The sequence below is a fragment of the Corvus cornix genome, chromosome 11 (assembly GCF_000738735.6).
Source record: "Corvus cornix cornix isolate S_Up_H32 chromosome 11, ASM73873v5, whole genome shotgun sequence".
Classification (NCBI taxonomy): Eukaryota; Metazoa; Chordata; class Aves; order Passeriformes; family Corvidae; genus Corvus; species Corvus cornix.
Genome location: NC_046341.1, coordinates 17,077,641 through 17,101,730, shown reverse-complemented (window position 1 = coordinate 17,101,730; position 24,090 = coordinate 17,077,641). Strand labels below are relative to the sequence as shown.

At 41.0% G+C, this 24,090-nt stretch overlaps 1 long non-coding RNA gene across 1 annotated transcript in view; it reads right to left on the bottom strand.

Moving 5' to 3' along the window:
• The window catches only part of LOC109144220, a 47,652-nt gene extending 23,828 nt beyond the window's left edge, over positions 1 to 23,824 (bottom strand). Inside the window, exons 1-2 of the long non-coding RNA XR_005602866.1 lie at positions 23,522 to 23,824; positions 12,765 to 12,889 (exon numbers count right to left, since the gene is read on the bottom strand). This is a non-coding gene — a long non-coding RNA (uncharacterized LOC109144220). The remainder of the gene's footprint in view (positions 1 to 12,764; positions 12,890 to 23,521) is intronic.
• Positions 23,825 to 24,090: the final 266 nt, after the last annotated feature.

The window sequence follows — 24,090 nt, the reverse complement described above, 5'->3', positions numbered from 1 at the left end:
TAATAAAGAGCAGTGATTGTCCCACTGCTGATTTTACATTCTTAGTTGCTCACAGGTATTTCTAAGTCAGCACATGAAAGTTTTCATAGGGACAGAGAGAGGAAGGGAGAGGGAAAAAAAACAAGGATAAATAACCATGAGAAGAAATGGATATGCAGATATGGCAAAAGCAATTGGAGATGGCAGTCCCAGAGTTAGATTCCATAGAGAGTAGGAAAGATTTGTTCTCTCCTGAACCCCCTGCCACCACCATGCCTGTGGTTTTTATCCCCTTAAATTATATGGATCTCAGCAAAGGAATTGGCAGCAGAGACTCTTCTCACGGGTAGGTTTGGATCAGGGAAATTATGCACCCCCTTCTTTTCACAAGGGATCAGCCTCAATTCAACCTACTGCAGGATTCTCAGTGAGATTAGCATGTGATTAGGAAAGTTCAGCTATTCCATTTGGAAACAGCCCAATTTACATTCCCCAAACTTGCACAGAGTCCTGCTTTGCAGTCTCAAACCTTTCGCTGAGGTGGACTCTGCATCTGCAAGTCAGAAAGCCAGTGATTGATTACTGAGATCCTCTCAAGTACCCAGTGAACATCAAACAAAAGCGTGTGCCCTGTTGATATTGATTTAGAGCTGATGATCTCATTAGAAAGCCCTAATTCTCAACACTGCTTTGGTTTACACAATCTGTAATTTGTTTTAAAAAAGCTGATTGGCCAACTATTTCAGCCTCATGACTGTCTTCTCGTCTTATGAGACAGCTCCTTTAGTCTTTGAGCATTTAAAAGGTCATTAATCCAAATGCTAATGCAATCAATACTATATTAAATAAATTATGAAAACTAAATTAATATTGGGCAACCTGATGCACTGTACCATAAGATTTTAAAATGTGGTTATTGTCAGTGCATTTAAAATGATAAATTGAAACAGTTCACCTTTCAAAAAATTATCCCCAGGAAGCTTTTAAAATTATTTTCTCCACTATTTAAACCATGAAACAGTAAGGAATGTATTGTTTATTTTTTTGAGTTAGTTTTTATACTGATGCTATTTAAAAAAAAAGTATGTAAAATTGAATTTTAAACCTAAGTGGAAAACTGTAAGTTGAATGAATTTGGCCTTAGAAACAGAACATTTCTGTCTCATGTGCTGTGGGTGGAGGGTGATACCCTGTTAGCTGAAGCTGGGGGAGACCAGACCAGGCACATGCCTCTATTTCAGGCTCCAAAACCCCACAGGTTTGATACAAATGCATATTATTTTCTATTCTGAGAACATAAACCTCCTCTCAGTGGTCTTATCTAAGCTGGCCCAGGTAGCCTGCATATTCATGTGGAATCCTAGTGTTTCCATGCTCATAAACAGCCAGTGATTCTGTTGTTTGTGCATTTGTAAACAATCCTGGTCTCAAATCTGAGCAGCCAGTGTGCACCACTGTAATAATTTACATCTCACAGAGATGGTGGCATGAAACCAGCATTTGCTGAAAGTTTTAGAAAGACCATTCCCGTTTTGAAATGCATTTATTTAAAAGGTTTTCAAAGAAAAAAGCTAGTTGAGAAATCAATGTATATCCGCCCTCCAGCATCTATCCACCTCACATCCTGTGGATTTTAAACCTGAGGCATGAGAAAAAGTTTATTCAATTTTTTTTTTAAATCTTGGGTAATAAAAGCTGAGCTCTTGAAGCTACACTCTTAAAAGCTTTCTCCCTTTTATCATCGCTGGAAAATCCTGTATATCTGCAGTGCTTGTCTTTGCAGTCTCTGTGCTATTTACCTTCCCTCTCAGATTTTCTGGCTGTATCCATGTCGTTGTCTGGGTCGCTCCTTTCTGCACCTCCGTCTTGAATGTTAAAACAACTGATGTGGACTGCCAGGACACTGTGATTCCTTTTAAATGCCTCCAGTAGCTGATACTGATAATTTAAAGTCTTACTATTGAACAGTTGTTAAAAACAAATGCCTTTTTGGCACGGATATCTATCCTATTATCACTGACATTCATTTCCCAGGCGCTGGCTGGACCAGCCTTTTAAGCTTTTTGTGCTCACCTTCCAGGCCCATCATTAGCCTGGCTTTCTCCTGGTCTGCTGACAAATCTATGCACAGAAACTGCCAGCTGAAGGGTTCCACTGAAGTATTTGGGGGAAAAAAATCGAAAATCCAAAAACATGAAAGGGTCACAAATCTTAACTACAAGAAAAAATGAAGACTTGTATCCACAAAATGAAGACTTGTACTTTTGCTCCTGTAAAAATGAACAGAGTGTGCAGATTTCAGCATCTGGCTTTTCATCTATTGACTTCACATCAAACATCTATACTTGCACCAAAATATAGCTGTGAGCATATTATTTGGGAGAAAAGAAAGAGAACTGTGTCTGATAAAGGTGAAAATTCCCCACAGAAAATGATGTTGCACAGATTATTGCTATGTAAAGATGGCAATCCCAAAAAATCACAGTCAGCAATGTGACTGAAGTGAGTGACCTCTGCTCAGCCAAAAAAAGAGAACAAAATACAGATTGATGAGAAAATCTCTTGTCAGAGAAAAATAATATTTGCTCACAGAATCTGCACTTTTTGTACTATATCAATTTCCTTACAGTTGCTCTTTCCCTCATAATCATTAGTAAAATACCTTTTTAGCAGGTCAGAATCAAGGAAAAAAGGTCTGTGGAAGGAGTGGAGAAGATGTGCCAAGGTTGGTTTTGGTTTATAAACTAACAGAAACAGCCTAATGTAAGCTGTTCTAGATTAAAGAGGATTTAGCTGAAGAAAGAATATTTTAGTGGATCAAAGCTGGACTGCAGTGGATCAGCTTCTGACCAGCTGGCAGCTGACATGAAGAGTGTGGCCAGGACGAGTGAAGGTGAGTATTTATGGCTCAGCAATGGTTGCTTGTTCATTAAAGCTGGAAAAGATGTCCAAAGTCATCCACTTCACCCTTCACTTGGATGCCACCACGTCCACTAAACCGTACCACAGAGTGCCACATCCACTTGTTTTTTGAACTCCTCCAGGGATGCGGACTCGGCCACCTCCCTGGGCAGCATGTTCTAATATTTGACCACCCTGTCCATGAAGAAATTTTCCCTTATATCCACCCTGAGCCTCCCCTGGCCCAGCCTGAGGCCGTTCCCTCTCCTCCTGTCCCTGTTCCCTGCGAGCAGAGCCCGACCCCCCGGCTGCCCCCTCCTGTCAGGGACTTGTGCAGAGCCACAAGGTCCCCCCTGAGCCTCCTTTGCTCCAGCCTGAGCCCCTTTCCCAGCTCCCTCAGCCTCTCCTGGGGCTCCAGCCCCTTCCCAGCTCCCTTCCCTGCCCTGGACACGCTCCAGCCCCTCAGGGTCTCTCTGGCCATGAGGGCCCAGAACTGGACACGGCCCTCGAGGTCCCTCAGCAGTGCCAGCACAGGGGATGGGCACTGCCCTGGTCCTGCTGCCACCCCAGGGCTGGAACAGCTCAGGTGCCATTGGCCTCTTGCCCACCTGGGCACCCCTGGGCTCGTGTCCAGCCCCTGTCCCAGCACCCCCAGGCCTTTCCCACCAGCAGCTTTCCAGCCCCTCTGCCCCAGCCCGGAGCATTCATGGGGTTGGTGTGACCCCAGGGCAGGACCTGGCACTTGTCCCTGTTGTCCCTCACATCACTGTCCTCAGCCCATGGATCCAGACTGCCCAGATCCAGATACTGTCCCAGGTGTGTTGCCTTGTGGAGTAGGATTAGGAATTTTCTCAATTTAGAAAAGAAAGGAAGCAAAGGAATAACTGAACAGTACTGTGTTCTTTGCTCAGGATTGAAAGTGGTTCACTGTCAGTACACTGTGCCATAACAAGACTCCAAGAAAAGCAAGGTTCCTGCTCATGGCAAGGCTTCTGCTCGTGGCAAGGCTCCAGGAGTGGCACTGCAGGGGCTCAGCACACAGCTCCCAGCATGAAGTGATGGAACGGTTCCTGCTCCTGCTCTGAGGCAATATTCCCACAGCACTAACCCTTCCTGTTGGGAGTTTTCTCACCAAACTGATAAATTATGATAAACAGAGGGTTTTAGAGATAATTTTCCTTAATGGAAAATTCCAATAAAAAGCTAACCATACTTGGATACGAAAACATTTTATTTCACTTCATTTTCCTTTCTTTTTTCCCACTGATTTTTTATGTTCCCAAGTGTCTTGTTTCAAATATCTTGGGTATTTTGCAATGCTACCCACAAGGGGTGGTATAATGATGGTATAATGAGTACAGGGAGGAAGTAACTAAGTGATATGTAACAAAGTTGTGCTCATTTGTAGATTGAATCATAAAAAGACATTTTTAGAGGGATATTGCACTGAGCAGAGAGGACTGGAAATAACAATGCAGAGCTGAGTGGTAGTGGTGAAAATATTAAGAAATTACAAGGTGCAAGGATTTCCATTTGGAAGAGGTTAATGCCAGAGTATTGATAGTCCTACCCAAGCCAAATTTTGGGGTAAACAGCAAATGCAAATCACCACGGAAACATCCTCAGGTCACCCCAGAGCAAAGTCTGGGGCTGAGCTCCACCCTGATGCAGTGTGTGGTGTGTGATGCCAGCAGTCAGCTGGGCCAGGCTGCAGAGCAGGGAGAGGTTCTGCTTCCCCCAGAGGGTGCTGGGCACTGCCCAGGCTCCCCAGGGAATGGGCACGGCCCGAGGCTGCCAGAGCTCCAGGAGCATTTGGGCAGCGCTGCCAGGGATGCCCAGGGTGGGACTGGTGGGGTGTGTGTGCAGGGACAGGAGCTGGACTGGATGATCCTTGTGGGTTCTTTCCAGCTCAGGAAGTTTTATGATTCAAAGGCTGCTCAAGGTTGCAAAGGGGTGCCATTTGGTTCACTTCAGGAACAAAATATTCCATTTGTTTTACAAAGAAAGCATGGTCTTGCATCATATTTTTAGGTGGAATAATGTCAAATTACCAAGAAAATTATTTCTGAAGATTTTGATTATTATTTAAAAGCTTGGTCACTACCCAATTTTGAGTTTCCCCTAATTGCTGGAAGCCTTGAGTCATGAGGGCTTCAAACAGGTAATGTATTTGCAGCATTTCTTCAGCGGAGGCACCCAGACTGGGGGAAGCAGGTTCCTAATGCCAAGTGCCAGTGCAGGGCAGTCTTTCATCACGCATCTCTGCAGTCTTTCATCAGGCATCTCTTGCTGCACAGAATGCAACTTTCTCTGGGACAACAGAGCACTTGGTTGCAGTGATTCAGAAGTAAATTTGCCAACAATAGTCGAGATTGTTACAAGCGAGAGCATCCTCATGTTGCAAGATTCATGTGCTTCTTACTTCAGGCATAAACCACTTACATGTCAAAAATTAGGATTACCTTGATGTGAATTAAGTTATTTTTCTTTTTCCATTTACATTAAAGCTACCACAAGCTAATAGTGGATGTACTTTTATTTTTCTGCAAAGATGTTGTTGGTAAAGGATGAAACCCCTTCCCCAGAGTGCTTCCAACACAGGGCTTTTCCTGGCTAATCAGCACCAGAACAACAGAACAGTTGAAAGAATATTTTCAATTTGCTTTTCCATAAGAATCTACTGACATCTGAAAAGGTAAAAGGACCTTAACAATATCTAAGAGACCATAAACATCAAAGGAATGCACACAAAGCTTTGTTCTGTGTCCTTAAAAAGTTCCTGTTGTTCAGCTGGTTACTTGGATCAGCTGCCCTGTCTCACAAACAGGAGGAGCAGAGCAAAAGGAACATGTAAGAATGAGACAAGCTTCTCTCTGGTGGTAAGCAAACACCACACCAATCATCTATCCTCATCCACAACATGAGCAGCTCCTGCTTATCAAGGACAAAATTTGAGATAAAAACGTCCCAACCAACTTATTTTGATTTCTGATTTCAACCATGCAAAAACTTTTAGAAATATCACAAACCACATTAATTTTTAATATTGGTTTTTAAAATCATGGTTTAGCAAATAAATTTGCTAAATCTTTTAGAGTCCCTTTGTCATTCTGCAGAAGAAAGGGAATGTGATTTCTAACATTCTGACTTATTAATGCAATGTCTTGTGTATAAAAAGAGAGCAATGAGCCAGGATAACTGGAGAAATAATAACAGATGTCAGAATAGAGTGATATGAGCATTGCCTGGGAGTAGATTTTAAGAATGTCTTGCAATACTGGTTTTCAATTTGGTTTAATAAAGGCTTTTTCTTTTTTTTTTTTTTCCCCAGTGTTATTATATCATTATTTTAAGGAAAACACTATTTTAGTGAAACAGAAAGAACCTTGGATTCCTCCTTGGTCTCCTTTGGGTGTTCTCCGAGGAGTGCATCTCACACTTAGCCCATGTCAGGAACACGTTGTTCTGTCTGGTTGCAGCAGCCCCACAAATGTTTGAGGATGTATCTGCATCCTTTGCATCTCCACACAAACACAACAACTACAGAGAACGTGGCTCTAAGTGGTTTTTAACCCTGTTCATCAAATGCCAGTTTAACATCAAAGTTTCATGCTCCATTAATATCCTAACTGACAAATTTAAGAGACAGCCTTTGCTATGAGTTTGTCTTAAAAGCAATGCAAGGCAGGATTAACTTTGTCATTCTGCAGAAGAAAGGGAATGTGATTTCTAACATGCTCTTGGTGAGCTGGGGAGGAAAGCAAGCACACAGCACATTACAATGACTTGAATGACTTGACAGCTGTTAGCTAAACAATACAACATTAATTTTCAACATTTTTGCACATGGCTGGGTGAGAGATCCCTTAATCCCAGTTCCCATTCTACTTCTGCCTCATTGGTGCTGTCTGCTTTTGTATCACTTATTATAATCAGTTTCTGCTGTATACTCCCTTTCACCTTATTATTGTCGCAAAAGTAAGGTACGAGGTTAATTCAGACTCACTTCCCCGGGGTACATTAAGATGGATTTAAGTACTTTATTGAGACAGTCTGACTTCAAAAGCTGCTTTATCAGTTCCTACCAGAGAGAGAGACCCATCCATGACAGCAGTAAACTAACCATAAATTCTCATATTCTATATGCTGAGTGACTTTCAGAAGGAGAACTATTGATTTTGTCATTTATGAATGGATTTAGTCAAATTAGTCTTTTCATTGTGCACAATAAGACAGCATTGTTATTAGGAATTAGAGGATAAAACTGTGTGGAACAAATGAAACTGCCATTTTTGGGATCCTCAGCACAAATTCAATAAGCTTTAGTTATGCCACCCTGATCATTTTGTCCATGACCAGCTACTCTCCATACTTTGATTGTCTTCAAAGGAAAGGAAAAGTGGCCTCTGCCTTCAAGAGGCACTTTCAGAAGACTTAACCTTTCAAAGAGCTCTCATGTTTTTTCCTTTGAAAGAGCTAATAACTTGTTTGCTGAAACGGCAGGAGTATTTACAGGCACACTTGAAATCAGACAAAGATTACACAGGGAAATAAACAGAGAGACTGTCGCTGTCAACAATAAATTAAGTTTGAGCTAAAAACGTAAAATGTTTAGAGTGGAGGAGCAGACATCTACATTATACTACTCGAGCCTCTGAACTTTTCCAAACACAATGAGCACTGATGGGCCCTGGTTACCTTTCCCTGAAGAGCCACTCCAGATGGTTATTTGAGGATCTGGGCTGGATTGCTGGAAACAGCAAGGCTGATGCTTGTGTCCTGATCTTCCTCCCCTTTGTGTGGTGTCTGGCAGGAATACACCAGTTCACAAGTGTAGAGAGAGCAGAGTGTCTGATGGAAACCACTGGGGAGGAGGGGCTGTGTGCCAGCCTTGAGTAGCCCGAGTATTTTGGTAGTTGTGCAGCCAAATGCACGCACGAGTGGGTCTACATAGAAATATCAGGACAAAAAAATTGAATATCTCAGCCAGCCCAGCATTTGATACTTCTTAATTATTTAATTGAAAGGTTTATGAATCTAAACTTGACTTTTCCATTTGGTACTACAGAAAGGCCAAGACTACTAACTTCCTTCACCATTCCAACATTATTTTCTAACCAGTCCTGTGTCCAGGTTTTTTAATATATTTTACAAGCTACAGGACAAATTATAAGGCCCATGCTACATCTGCACTCTGCACAGGGCACCTGTGTATTCAGATATTTCCTTGGAAATAGGGACTGGTAACATTTTGAAAACCTTAATACTATCTCTGAATTTATTGTAGTCCAAAGGATTCATGTCTTTGTCCAGAGATGCCGGAAACAAAGTGAAAAGAAGTGAATTCTAACTAAAAAGTATTTCAGTCTCTAATTCCCTTCACTTTCAGAAAGAAATGGTGCATATCTTACAACACTGATGGATGTGTGTGAAGCAAGCCCAGTGCTTCTGGCTGCCTTTTACAGGAGCAGTTCTGCCAGCAGTCTGAGAAGCAGAGCCAGCCCTAGGAGCTGGAGGTTATGCAGTGTAAATGGAATCCACTGGGCCCCAAAAGCAGCAGTCAGTGCAGGTGGAAAACAGCTTTCCAGCACATATACAGAGTCACACCTTTATCAAAACTTTGGCAATACACAATGCGTCTTTCAGAGCAGGAAAACTTCATCAGTGCCTTAGAGATATGTTGCAGATTTTGAAAAACATGTTTGAAAGGATCTCTTTAGAAATCTCCAGCACAAACCAAAAGCCAGGTACTAATCAAGTTTGTGCCAACACATTCAGGGTTAAGCACTGGCTGCTGAATGGAATTAATTGGTTCTGGGATGGAGGCAACAGCCTGGGAGCTGGGCTAGCTCTGGCAGCTGGGCACTGGGATGCTCCACAGCAGCATTTATTCAGGTTCTGACTGCAGTTATGAGTTTTAGTGCTGGTTCCATGACTTGTGCAAGCTCCTACAGCCCAGGTATGGCAGAGTCAGTGTGGAACCAGACGGGTCACTCAGTTCAGACCTCGTAAAACCAATAACTCCTTTGGCCTAACATGGCAAATTTGCCCCACAATTCAATGAGGAGAACAAGCCTGCTTAGGAGAATTCACATTGGATACTTCATGGCTAAGTAAGCAGTGCGTTGACTATAAAATTTATGATCTGTTAAATACGGCAGATTAATTCATATTAGTATCTTTATATTTCTCATATGAACCATGTTAAAATGAATGGAGTTTAGCCATTCCCACCAAAAGATAATGTGATTAACCTGCTCAAATATCTCAAATAAATGGATAGGGATGTGAAAACATGGATATGGAGGTAGGATTCTGTGTGAAGTCACTGGGAAGTTTATTGTTAATTATCACAGGAATGGAGGAAGGCCCACTATCTCAGCCCAAGTCTGAAGATGAGCAATCTTTTGTGAGAAAAGAACAGATAACTTTCCTGGAGACAATATCAATCATAATATCAAATTAAAGAAAAAGAAAACCCACTGATGCACAGCCATGTTTATGCAAAGCAGGAATATAGTACAGGATTAATTATAATGATATCCTTGGGCACTGAGTCTGAAGCAGATGCAAAAAATTAAATACATTGATGTGCTTCACTAAACAGGAATAAAAGGGAAGAGAGTAACTGAGGTACCAAGCAAAGGTGAGAAACCCTCAGTGGTTTCAGCTTTAAGTTAGCACAATATGAATGTTTATTGGGCTCTGTGCTATTTTCAGTGTATGAATTGTTTAACGTGGGCAGAGTAAAGCCCATCCTGTCTTTGTCTTCCAACGTCACACACCATTAGTCAGAACAGGTGCTTTAAAATAGGGCATTAATGACTTTAGAGACACAAAGTAATTATATAAAATAATAACAACAATAACAACCACCACTATCCTGGAGTTTGTGTAATTTAAGCAGAAATATGTAAAGACATGACTTTAGCTGTTCATCAGAACAATACTTACTTGTAACCCTTACGGAAAGAGAGCAACTGCTGCAGGTTTCAGTTCCACCATGGTATTTAGATCAGGTTATCCATGTAAGAAGGATGAGCATAACACTCTCCAGCCCTGCTGGAGGTTAGGAAATACTAGAACACACAATTGAGACCATTTTCAAGAAGATATTTTGTCAGTCTCCTCATAGAAATTGTTATTGGAAGACACCATTTCATCTGTTGCTGAAAAAAAATGTAGCTTTTTAGCTACACAACAAAAATCTCTGACAGTCTGGGACTTATTGTACAAATGCTTCAGCCAAGAGGATTTTAATCATCAACTTTAATGTGCTTAAGAATGGAGTCCTAAATAATTCTGCCATTTTACAGCTGATAAACTCTGTAAGCTCAACCGATGTGTTATTCAAAAGTGACCCTGCTAAAACAAAAATAAATAGATCATACAATCCCTAGAATATCAAAAGCATTTGTATAACAGATTTGTTTATGCAGCAGTAATTTCACTCTCCATTTTCCCTTGCTATTAACTAATAGTGCAAAGCAAAATGTTCTCACAGAGAAAAAGATCCAGCTGCAAACAAATGTTACACCCTTGGAGGCTCCTGTTTTCCCTTATGGAAAGCAATGCACTGGATAACGTGATGTGGCTATAATAAAAGATCCCCCATAATAATATTGCCCATGACTTTATTTAGAAGGAAGACTCAGACATTCTGACAAATGTGCATGTGTGTTAGAAAAAGGCACCCTGAAAACTGGTGATTTGCTGAGCTTGAAAATCCATGAGGAATTATGCTACCAAATGACAGATTTGAGGTATAGAATATTACCCACAGTATTATTTTAAGAGTGGAGTCTAAATTCTGGTTTCTTTGTATTGCTAACTTAAGTCTTTGTAAGACTCTATTTACAGCCTGACGTCTGAAAACTGATGCAGTGAAAATGAAATCCTTTCTTCAACTTTTATGGTAATTTCAACATTTTTCTTATGTGTTGTCCTTCCCCAGAAATAATTCACTCACTGACAAAAAGCTATTTGAATAATCTTTCTATATACAAGTTTCTGCAGAATGGAAGTTAAGAATAAAGGAGGGAGCTGAATACCCAAGTGCAGTGTGAGGCATTAGGATGCAGGGAGATGATGTGATTCCCTGCACAGGTTTGCACTGTTAGAAAGGAATCCTCATCAGGAAAAATCGACCCTGAGCCTGGAATGCTGTACATTGAGTACAAGGCATTTATCATCAAAGGTCTCTGAAGATATTTGGCCTTATTCTTGTTAGGACAAAAAGAAACAAAAGCAGTTATTGCATCTTAATTAAGGGTAAACACTGGTAGGCATCTGTTATCTATAAGGAGAGAGATGTGTGTGAATATGACTAGATCTAATCTCAAATGAGGGCTGAGATTAGCCAAAATTCTCCAGACATTATCTCTGTGTAGGACTGTTTCTATAATCTTGTTCAAAGGCTAAGATCAATGAAACCTTAAAGAAGGATTTACTGATGCTGATAGGATTTTCTCTTTTGGATAGATTGTTAGATGAAAAAAAGCCATATTAATAGGAATACATCTAAAGGTTTCTTGATGGTGCACTCACACTGCATGTAATATTTGTACTATAAAACAATTCTTTATTAAAGTACAAAACACTTTCATACTGGCAGTGCTACTTCTGGCACTCACAAAATATGAATTTTTCTGAGCATGAGACCCAAAATTTAAATTGCAAAGGAAGGAGATTTGGGCGAAGGTTAAAGCTAATGAATATACTGAAATCTGTCTCAGCTCGATGGAATTTATCTTAAGATAATATCTCTTCATGTGCTTTCAAACACCCCAATGTGTTGGTGACACTATTATCTCTGGAAGGGTTATTTTCCTTAGCAGCAAGAGGGTTCTGTACAATCACTGTCCACACACTACAACCCTCTACTGAAACACACTCAACTCAGACAAGTGAGAGAATCAATGCTTTTTTCTCAAGGTTTTCTAATCTCAACTGGTCCAGCAATAAACCAGAATCTGCAGATAGTCTATCAATCATTGTTGCCATAAAATAAAATCCCAAGATCCCCCCTTTTCCTGGAATATCTAAAAACTGTTTAATATTTAAAAACCATTTATGTGAGGGCAGTACTCTCACATAACAATCACATCTGAACTACTGTGCACTACTTTCATTCCCAATTTCAGCAATAGCAAATAATTATTATACATTAATACTACACATAATTGCTGCTGTCAAAACAAACTGTCCACCAGAATTTTCAAATTAGATGTATTTCTTTCCCTAGATAGCAGCTAGAGAGAGACTTCTCTTTCTAGGAATTGCTGGACAGTGTCCAAGTGCAGGGGAGAAGGAGGTTCCAGGACAGACAGACAGACAGCAAGGGCTGACATGGAAAAGAGAGACAGAGGTGTGGACGGGAAAGGCAGATAAATGGAGCAGGTGAGAAAGGAACAAAGACCTGGCAGAGGAGGATGTGGGAGAAGGTTGGAGAAAACTGGGAATAGGTTAAAAGGCCAATTAAGAGTACAGTAGACTGTGGGTCATTAAAAAAAAGAAGAAAAAAATCTGGAAAAAACTATCATGGGTACCTCCTGCAATAACTAAGAAGCTTTTTTTTTAGTGAACAAATTGTCCAATTCAGCACTGTGGTGCAGTGGTACCACCAGGTAAAGGAGAATTCAGGAGTGTGCAAGACTCTGTAATGCTCAGATTGGACACTTCTAGATTGCACCAAGAGTGCAGAACTGTAGGGAAGCAAAGAACTACATGGATGCAAACTCAAGAAGAGATGCTGTATGCAGAAAGACAATTCAGAGCTAATCAGTACAAATTGCCTGAAAGCAATCTGGTAGGCTTTACTAGGGATAAATCCCCACGTCAAAAAACACTCTTGGTTTTTGTTATCCTCATCCCAGGGCACTCACCTCTCACCAGCCATGGTGGGCATTTCAAAAATCCCAGAGAAGATGAGAGCCACATCCTCAGTTCAACTGAGCTGTTTCACATCTGAGCCATCTCCGATGATGGTGATTCAACTCAGGAAATATTACTAGAAAGAGATTTGAAAGGAAAACATATTTTAGTGTCCCACAGAGCACTGAGATTTCAAAATCCTCCCCTGAAACAGCAATTTTAGGAAACCAAGAGCAGGAAACCATTAAAAAGGGAAGGAAATAAAAGGGGGGAAGCTCATGAAAAGTGTCCACTTGGAGTCTGTTTATCACAGCAGTGGTCTGGAATGTGAAAGAGCTGCTCTGATTTTCAGACAGAAATTCAAATCTGGAAAATGCTTTTCCAATCCAGAATAATTTCTTTCAAAGCTTTGTTTTTGAGAAGCCAATATTACTGTTAAAAAAAAAAAAAAAGGTTAAAAATGTCTGATATAGAATATCTCTGCATATAGAATATAATCAGAAATACAGTCACTCATGGAAAATGTACAGAATTAAACAGTTAACACTCCCTATCTCCTAAAAAGTAGTCTTCAGTGGTTTTAAAAGTGAGGGTCTTAACTGTATGCAAAAGATTATAAAATTCCCTGCTTGGGTAGGGCTGGGCTCAGCAATTCATAAAGTGACAGTGTGGGTGTACCAGCAGTCACATCAACATGTGCAAAACATTTTAAACATTGCTAGTAAAATACTGAGCATATTAATGTCTTGGAAGAATTTGCTTTCATACTTTCTTAGAAATTTAGATCTAAGAAAACCCGTATTATGGGTAACTTGTAACTGGTAAGCAGGTAGTTAATTTTTTTTTACTGTATCTTTCATATATACTCATTTCTCTTCAAAGAAAATACACTAATAGTGTTGATGTCACACCCTTCAACACATGAGGACTTGACTGAGGTTTAATTGCAGGACTAAAATTGTTCAGGCAGAAACAAGTAATATTTTAATGGTCCTTTTCAAGTAAATGATATGTTTGTACATAGCAGAAGCAATTTCCTGTTTCCCCCTGGTAAACAATGTATTTAAAGAGGAGTCCTATAAATGCATATCATGTGTGGACTGTCTGTGAGGGAACACTTTCAGTGTGATAGCTAAAAACCTATTTATAATTGCTTTAAAATCCATAGAGCTGATGACCAGAATGTAATGGTTCTTCCTGGAGTGGTTCCAGCTCTTGTACAAATACATATTTAAGGTGTGTAAGATGTATTATTAAACAGGTGTGCACACCAAAACACCCTGATTTGGGGAAAGACAAGAAACATGCCCTGGATTCTGCATGAAAGACCAGAAGCTTTTCCCAAAAGTATTACTTTCCTTCCTCTTTGAAAGCTCTCAACATCTTGTAGGAAATACTCAGAACCCATCAGATCCACAGGATACAAAAAGACTTTAAGGAGCCCAATGGAGAGGTTGTGTAAAATACCCTTATTTAAGGACAGGAGCCTCAACACCTGCACAGCTCTATTTGCAGATAAAAACACTGAGCAAGGCGGGCTTTGACTGTAGTAAAAGCAGTCAGAGTGAGAGCTTTTAAACACACACAGTCCCTCAGAATTCACCCAATGCCCATTTCCGGTTCACTTTGCTGTGACACACACAAAACCATGAGGGAAAAGAGACATTCCAATGCTTACTTGTGCTTTTAGCAAGCAGTGGAAGGTCCAGTCCTTCATGTTTACACAATTGTACATACATGACACGAATTCTTCCTGGGTTTAAAGTGGGAAGTATGCACTCCTCTCTGGACTAGGTTTTGACACTTCTTTTCTACCCAGAACAACTCACTCAAGTTGTCTCACTCACAAATCCCACAGAAAATGCAGATTCTATTGCCAAATCCTTTTTAACCTCAGCTATAGCAGCACACATAACACCTCTGGAATATTATTTTATGCTAATTGCATGATCCAGGGCTGCTCTTTCAGGTGTTTGCTTGCTTTTTACTAGCTGTGCTTCAGAGGACAATGATTCTGACTTCACCAGTCATATTCAGTGCTTGTCCCATGCAGTTCCAGAGTGGCCATACCTGAATATAAGCAACAATTATTGTGCAAACACACTTTCCCTCCTGACCTTCTGCTCCTGCTGCTTAGGCTGAGACTCAGAGACAGTAGACCACATAATCTGAACATATGCAAACCAACCATCTGAGTTTAAAAGATCCAATAAAATATATTCTTGACTGTTTTCTAAGGAACAAATGAGCCTGTAATACCGCATTGATACAAAACTTGCAATAAGTTTATTTAAAAAAAAAAAAAAAGCCTGGCTTTCATTAAGGTTTCTCTACTAATATGAAAACCAAATACAAATCCCCCAAAAAAGTCTGCCACATCTGCCTAGCTCTAAACATCCCCGAGCCCTTGGAGCTGAGCCATGTATTTCAGGAAGATAAGTAAAATGCCTATCTATACTCTTGACCATGTGTAAAGAGAAGTTTCCTTCTTAGCTCCATTCCCAATTTAATCTCTCAGGACTAAACTGTCTAGGCAGCAGGAACCCTACTTCAAAAGGTGCCTTGAAGCTGGAATGGTGAATTAAAGGAACACAAGTCCTATTTATGTATCCGGGACTAGAAAATAGCATCTAAGTGTGGCTTTAGTCTCTACTTAATCTCTAAATAGACCCATTTGATATTCTTCCAACTCTTATTCAATCAGAGGCTGAGAGATGTTTGGGAGCTGATGCTCTCGATGGTTGTCAAGAGGATTGTCAAGTAATCTTGATTCTATCAAATGACAATGCCCTGTTTACTTTAATAGGCCAAATGTTGGTCAGATGCACATAAAATACCTGGGTAAAGATTAGAAAAAAAAGTCATCAGCTTTCAAGCCTTTTGGAGGTAGAGAAATAGGGATACTCCTCAGTGGCACTAAATCTACATATATGCAATTACACTTGAGGCAGCTGCATTCTAGGGGGGAATTTTCAAGCTGCAAATAGTCTCAAATGTTGGCCTTTGTGTTTGAGTGGTGTGGTTGGTCCTGAAAGCAATTTTGGCACATTTTATTCCGAGTTATCAGCTGCTGCTAGCATAAACAGTTTTGAAAATCTCCACTCAAATCCATCTGCGATGATCTGGGCTGGGTGAAACAGAATGGTATGAGGCTGTTTGGGAGAACAATGAGCAATGAGCACTTGCTGGAGTTCAGACTTTCACATTGTTCAGATGAATCAGGGAAAATATTGGGCATACTGCGATTTCCAACAGATCAGCTGGAATGAAAGCACATTCTTCTTCTCAGCCCTGTTAGCAGAGTGCTGTTCTTTTTCCACACTGAATGAGACCTCCTGTTTCCTCTTTTATTTTTCTGTGTCTATTGTGCATTTTGGAGTTTTACAGTTCATATAAGGGGTCAGATCCTGAGAGATGATGAGCAATTGCTATGCATACTGCCTTAAACAGGTGTTCCAGAACACCCACCTCTGGTTAATATTCAGTTGTCTTTATATATTGTTTACATCAGCCTCACTGACAGGTTTTTGAAACAAGGGGGAGGCAATTGCCTTGAATAACATATTATTTCCTACTGTGTACATAAACTGGAAAGCATTTTGTGTTCTTTATATGGCAACACAATTTGTCTACATTCAGTTAATATATTTTTACCTACTAAATCTCAGATATCTAGCACAGAAAACAGACTTGAGCAGGCTGATTCCTTTTCAGATGGATGAAAACCTGTGAATTTCATTCTGAAAAATTACTAAGTGAAGCAAAAGCCAGAGCCAAAAGCCGGGACCTACAGTTACTGCTGGGTTTGGAAGAACTGTGAGATTCTAGAATTGCCTGCAAAGTATTCATGGAACTTGGGGTTCCAAATACATAAAATGCTAAACTCCAACTTCCTTGACACTTCATATCTTTCAATCAGCTTTGATGTTTGGATCTACATAAGCTGACTCTGGAGTCGATGCTTTTGTCGTGGATGAGTAATGAGTGATATAAACAGTCAAACAGAGCAGCAAGGGCACTCCATGAAAAGAGTGCATACTACAAGGGTGTGCACTAGTGGCTCTTGTTGTTGGGAAGTCAACTTTCCTGATGAAACAGCCTTATCCCTCAATAATTTTCCATTCTTGTTTACTCTGTGTGAAGTACTGAGGGAGGACACTCCCTCTCATTGATGCTTTGCCCAGAAATTCTCTATTATTTGCAGGCAGGCTCTGTTTGGGTGTTTAGCACGGATCATCCCTCAGCTGTGCATGCCCACCTGGACTCCCAGCATTATTCTTGTGGGATCTCTGTACTCTACATCTGTCATTAAAGAATTTTGCATGATACCTGCTCTTAGAGATATATTATCACATGCTCTTATCTGGAGCCCTATTAAATATATCCTTAGAAGTTATGGGTTTGCCAAGAGGCTTCCTGAGGCCTTAATCCACCATGGGAAAGGAACTCACTCTTTTAGAGAAAACTTTTCAGTGTGCATATGGAAAAGAATGATAAGTGGTGCCACCAGCTATTTGTGAGATTTGTAATAGTGTTTTTTCAAGTGATAGAACAATATTCTCTAAGAACATTACAAGTGATAGCAACAGCCATAAATTAAAATGAGTATTAAATTCAGTGACAGCAACATTTTGAAGGGAAGTGTTTTCAGCTTAATAGCAAGGAAAATTCAGCATTAGATTCTCAAACTGGATGACAAATAGTTGTTACTCAACTACCCACACTGTGAGATGGTGAAGAGAGGTTTTCAGGTGAAATTTTCATTTTTAATAAATTTCATACAATTCAAAGAATAACATCATTTTTCTTCAGCTCAGTTGCATAAGTTCATGTTATAAGCAATAAAAATACGTTTTAATGTCAAGCTTTAATTGCTGTCATAAAAATTATGTTGAAATCACCCATAGAACATGATTCTGTAGAGTTCTATAAGAGCTCCTTACTTGAAGGATAAAATAGATTGAAAAGGAGGGAATTAATATTTTTCTACTGCTGTAGATGAACTATGTTATATAATGAGGCAACACTTCACTCTGTACAAACCTTGTGGTTCAAAGAGCCACCTCCCAGTTAACACCTCTACAGAAAATTGGCTCAGCATCTTCAGACTTTTCTTCAGCACATGGTCATGGAATGGCTTGGATTGGCATGGACCTTAAAGATCATCTCATTCCACCCCTGCCATGAGCAGGGACACCTTCCACTGTCCCAGGCTGCTCCAAGCCCCAATGGCCAGCCTGGCCTTGGACACTGCCAGGGATCCAGGGGCAGCCCCAGCTGCTCTGGGCACCCTGTGCCAGGGCCTGCCCACCCTCCCAGGGAGCAATTCCTGCCCAATATCCCATCCAGCCCTGTCCTCTGGCACTGGGCAGCCATTCCCTGTGTCCTGTCACTGCAGTCCCTGAGGAACTGTCCCTCTCTGGTTTCCCTGCAGCCCCTGAAGCCCCTGAAGCCCCTCTCCAGGCTGAGCAGCCCCAGCTCTCCCAGCCTGGCTCCACAGGGGAGGGGCTCCAGTCCCCTCAGCACCTCCGTGGGTTCCCCACAGCTTTTATCAGCACCGTGACAATGACCACTAGGTCCCATTCAACACAAGGTAAAAAGCCAAACAGCTCACCCTGCCAAAAACTAATCAGCCAAGCAACCACCTCAGGCAACTGCAAACCTGGTAAAGGAGTAGTGCCTGCCTTCATACCCATCTTCTCTGCTCTCACTTCCTTTCTTTGTGTTTCTATATCATTTGAGAAATCTTGTAAAGCTGGAACATCTAATTTATTCATTCACCTCATAATCCCTTTTGGGGCATTTAATAAACTGAATGTGTGCTCTTTCAGAGCTTCACATCTATTATTTCCATAGTTATCAGCATTTCACTCCATGGGAAAGTGCCACTCTTGCAACAATGCTGTGCAGTCATGGCAGGATTTGGCTCTGAGTATGGTCTGACCTTTAAAGTTTGACTCATCCCCGTTTGGGGCATCTCTGTGAGCTCTCCAAATGTACAACAGAAACATCTCCTTCAAGTTTGGGAGGTTCAGCACTACCCAGCTAAAGATATCCCCCAGCTGGAGCACACTGCAGCCTTCAACTGGACAGAGCCGCAGAGAGGCAGCTGTGCCTGCATTTGGCTCTCCCCTGGGACTGGGAATCCTGCAAACTTCACAGAGATTTCCCATCAGCTCAGCTGCCCAATGTGTCAAGTGGTGCTGTGCGAACTGGCACAGCACAGCTTGTTTGGATGAATGGTTAGCATTTAAAACACATTCCAGACAAGGTCCTTGGCAAACTGCAAGCAAAGACGTGTGCTTTGATTTTTCCCGGCTCTTGTTTTCCTGCAGCTCCAGTCTCACAGGCAGGCAGCACTGTAGCCCTTCAGCTCCAATTTTCCCCAGCTGCCCCAAACTCATTAGCCTTCTGCACACAGCCTGGCTTAAGTCAAGAACTTAATGTTTATTATGGGAGTGCTGAGCAGTAAAACTTCTGTACTGAAGTTTGGACACAGTGCTACAGCCAACACACTTCCTCACAAAAATGCGTCATCTTACACCAGCTGCACCAAAAAAATGTCCACATCTCTGTGTGATAACACAGGTAATCAGATGTGCAAAACCCTGCTGTCTGTACTCCTATCTGTGGACATATCTGTGTTAATCAAAATGCAGATACAAAGCAATACAAACAAGCACAAGAAGAATACAGGAAGGCACAACTGTATTTTGCATTGAGTGTCAGGGGTTAGGTTAGGAGTTCACTACCAACAGAACATTACTGCCGGTGATGGACATGGGTTCTGTTTTGTACAGCTTTTTAAATCTCTCTTCAGAGAGTTCAGTGGAGAGGTTTTGATCTGGGGCTCCTGGCTGCACAAAGAGTGCAACCACCCAAGGTCATGCAGCAAGTCAGTAGTTTAATTAGGATTTGATCTCAGATTTTTTCTAGTTCTTGGCTGCTTGCTCTAACAAGCAGCTGCAACAACCTTCTAAAGATATTTATTTAGATGGTCTGTGGCCAAGAATGAAACCTATTCCAGTCAGCTGTGGTCACCTCTCATTCTGTTATTCAGAAATCTAGACAAATCACTACACAATGAAGTGCTTGGATAGCAGTTTCATAAGAAGGGATTTGGGAGCTACACTGGTTTGCAAGCTGGACATGAATCATCACTTAGGTATCACACAAAAGGAAACTCCATACTGGGATTATAAGGAAAACTATGACCTGCAGGACACAGAGAGAAATCTCTGAGCTCAGCTCAGCACTCATAAGTCCTCAGTTAATTTAAGTTCACTTTTGGGAAACACACTTGGAGAGACACGAATGAATTTGAGAGAACCGAGAAGTGAGGAAAAAAAATGATCAGAGACTGAGAAACACAGCTGACAAGAAAAAAACCCATCAAATGGAGAATTCAATCTGCTCACCAAGCTGTGGTGAGCAGGGCAACAAGCTGAGGGATTACACTGCAACAAATAAGGTATTGCTTAGAGAGCAGAGAGAACCTGCAGAAAGGGGAACAATAGAGGGGTGAAACAGGTTCCTTTGTGAGCCACCCTGTTGCAAGGAGCACAGCAGACACTGAAATAACACAGCTGAACTGGATTTTGTGGTTCTTCCCAGCACCACAGTGCTGGAATGTACAGGTATGATGAAACCTTAACCACCATTTATGCATTTCAAACACCAAACTACACTTAGTGTGACCTCTCAGTGGCCACTGGTGTCCACAAAGTACTGGAAAATCAGTGCCCATCTCTCTCCCACCCACACTTGGGACTATGTTACTAAAGTATCACACAGAGCTGTCCTCTGACAGACACCTCACCTCCTATGCCACATCCTTTGTTCTGTTCCAGGCACAGAACAATGCTTTTGTCTTTGGTGAACCCCAGGGAAGTTTTTCTCAGCCCATTTCTTCATCCCAGTCATAACTTCTCCAGTGGCAGCCCCTCTCTGCTGTCAAACAGATCAACTATTCCACATGCTGTGGTGTAATCCACCAACTTGCTGAAGATTTCATCTCAACAAACAGATCATTACTGAAGGCTTAGACAACAGCAGCCCTTTATTAGGATCGACTCCTGAGGAAGATAACTTCTGACTGACCACCAGCTGCGCTCTGAACTAGCTCCTGGTAGTTAGATGCCATAAGATCCATATTTCCTTAAGGTACCAGCAAATGAGAGAGCTCAGAAGAACCTCACAGAATTAAGAACTTGTGCTCTCATGGGTTTCCCCAAACCCCCTTCCCACACATAAACAGCCCTCTGTGGGTGAAGAGACCAAGCTGTAGCTTTAGTGACATGAACAGTTTGGGAGTGGGAAGAAAATACACACAATATTTCTTTCAGAAGCACCAGATCAGATGTCCACAAACAAGAGGAATTAGGCTTCAAGTGATACCCTGCAAAGGTGTTGACACACAGTATGCCTGACAGCCCAGCTGGTAAACGTGGATGTCATTCAATGCTCTGAATTTCCTAGTGAATGGCATGCCAAAATCTCACTAGAATAAGAAATTGTACACCAAATGCCAATCATTCATTATTTTCTAATTCTCTAAGGAGTATTTTTCATTCAGTTTGGCATTTACAGAAGGAAAAACACCACCGTGCCTCTATGAATGAAAATTCTGCACCTTCATATCAAGGCAAGGCTGATATGATGTGTGCAGCCAGGCTTCTCTGAGGGATGGCCATGTGCAGGATATGGAAATGGGAATGCTGTGAAGGAAAACAAAAGCCTCGTTAATGTGCTATTGAATTTAACAAAGAAATGAAAATGAAACCAAGACTATGCTCTTATTTTTCCCTGTTCATTTTTATTTTCTCTATTATCAGTCTAGGAGGGAGAAGAAAAAAAAACCAAGGAAGAAATACCTCCAAATGCCATAATCAATAACTCAAAGAGACTGGAATAAATAATGCAGTATCTTGCCTAGATTTTACATCTATTATAAGCTGCTTAAGTAATGTATTCTGAAGTGCAGAAGGACAATCACAATGTCTGTGTGCATATTAGTGAGGGGATGTCAGAAAATAGAAAGAACACATATATGAGTTGGAGGGAAAATTTATCTCCTAAAAATAGTAGCATGCCCCATTTTCTTAGTTTGAGGGACATTATTTAAAGTAATTGAAGTGACTTTTGGTATCAATTTATTTGACTTCTTCAGTTCTTGTTGACCTGCTGAAACACATACACAGAATCTTCCTTCCACCCACAACAAAGTCCGACCACCTAAGAAAATACTCAAATTGACCAAAACTTGAGCTTATCTGAAATATTTTCAAGAAAATTAATCTTTCTCAGAAAATATTTTACATATTTTCAACAATTCTACTCATTTCAATGTTATGTTTTAAACCAAGTTTTGTTTAAAACTGTAGTTCAGTTATCAATATTAATATTACTGAGAGCTCAGAGTGGAACAAACGTGTTTGACCTATTTTTTGTCCTTTTTTAAACTGTGAACAACCATCAGTTACTTGCACTCTGCAGACGAACATCAGTCACCCAAAGCCTTTTGAGAAGTGAATTCTACCTTACATGTTTGTTTCATGTTTTGTGCTTTCCACTCCTGGAAGCAGCGAAATTAAAAATAATTCCAAGTGTTCAACACAGATGGGAAACAAGAAAAGCAAAGTGCGGCCCAGGTCAAGGGAAAGGCAGACCCAAGGGAAGGTGTCTGTCCTTACCTGGTTCTTTGTCCCTGGCTTTCAGCCTCTCCCAAGCTGCAGAGCCGAGCTGGTCTCTGAGCCAGGGCAGAGGAGGGAGCGGGGTATTGTCCTGGAAGATGTGCTAAGGACATCTGCTGCCCCAGGCAGGAACACTGAGCACAACGTGTGCCTTGAAAAATGTCAACAGATAAGGGATGAATGAAGGTGCGTTCGACCTTCATTGTGCAAGGGCTTGGAGCAGTCAGAAACTCAGAGAAAAGGCATTTGTTTTCCCCCCTGTTTTGTGTTAAACTGTTGCTTCTCGTAGGGGCAAGATGAAGAGCCATCAATTCTGCCAGGGACCTTCTTTAAGAAGAATAACTTGAAGTATTATGGATATGATTCCGTGCACTAATATATAGTTTCCACCCAAATTAGTGGTTATCTCAGCATAATACAATACCAAAATCAACTCCAGCCTCTTCTGTTCATAGTGAACATATAAAAAATCCAAGTCAGTGTCTGTATAGACACAAGGACTCATCACATCTCGAATTTTAACAGCAGCCATTTGACTATTTCCATTTTCACCATGCCCAAGAGCCCATAGAACTATACAATTATTTTCAGGACAGCAAATGAAGGGAAAAAAAAAAAAAAGAAGAAGAAAAAAAGAAAAGAAAAAAAAAGCAAAAGAAGCTGTGTATTCTTTTGGCTCAAATGGATTTTAAATAATATGCCTTTTTCTCATGCAGAAAGAAAAATAATCCAACAAAAAATTTTCACCCTGTGTGCAACATTCTGCTTCTAAAATAAAGTATTGGAGTAATGGTTTGAGTAAAGCTTAAAAAAAAAAAGAAAAGAAAAAGGAAAAAAAAAAAAGAAAAGAAAAAGGAAAAAAAAAAATAGAAGACTAAGATTCACAGTATTTCCAGGGAAGTTACTTATCCAATTATGCATATAATTGTGCATGGCTAAAGCACAGAGGAGCACAGGGAGTCCCCAGCTATCTCTACTGATAGTAGATGGTATTCTTAAGGAAAGTCTTTCAGTTCTCTCTAAATCTCCATGAACACCCAAGCCAACAGTGAGAAGCAGATAATCAGAAAGCTCACCTGGAGCTGGTCACGCCTCTGCACCACCAGAATGTGCTGACACCTGCAGGGTGGGCCATTCCTGGGAGCTGGGAAACCGGAGCTGAAATTCTTCCAGGAGCGAGGATTTGCCAGAATTGCCATATTCCTGATGGATTCTGCAGCAGCTCAGCTCCTGACATAGGGAAGAGATTATTCTGCCACGTCTCCATCCAGGACACTGAGTGCTGACAACGATTTTTTTCCTTTTCTTTGAAATTATTAGCAAATGCGACCAAATCTGTGAGCAGGCAACCTACATAGCCCATTCTTCTCAAATAAAGGATCTGGGGTGATTAAAATAAAAAGAAATAAATAAACAGCAAGCTTAGTTCTCAGTTTTGTGACCTATTTTTGTACCACTCATTTAAGACATAACCTCCTGTACCAACAAATCCAATTTTCCCTCATCAGCTAACCCACAGAACAAAGCAGATGGATTCACAGCCATGCACAAGAATTTGTCATTACAGAACATAAGATGCCCTTCACAGAATTAACTTGTGAGAAATATGGCAATGAGCTGTTCCTGGAGAGTTTTCTGGGAGCTC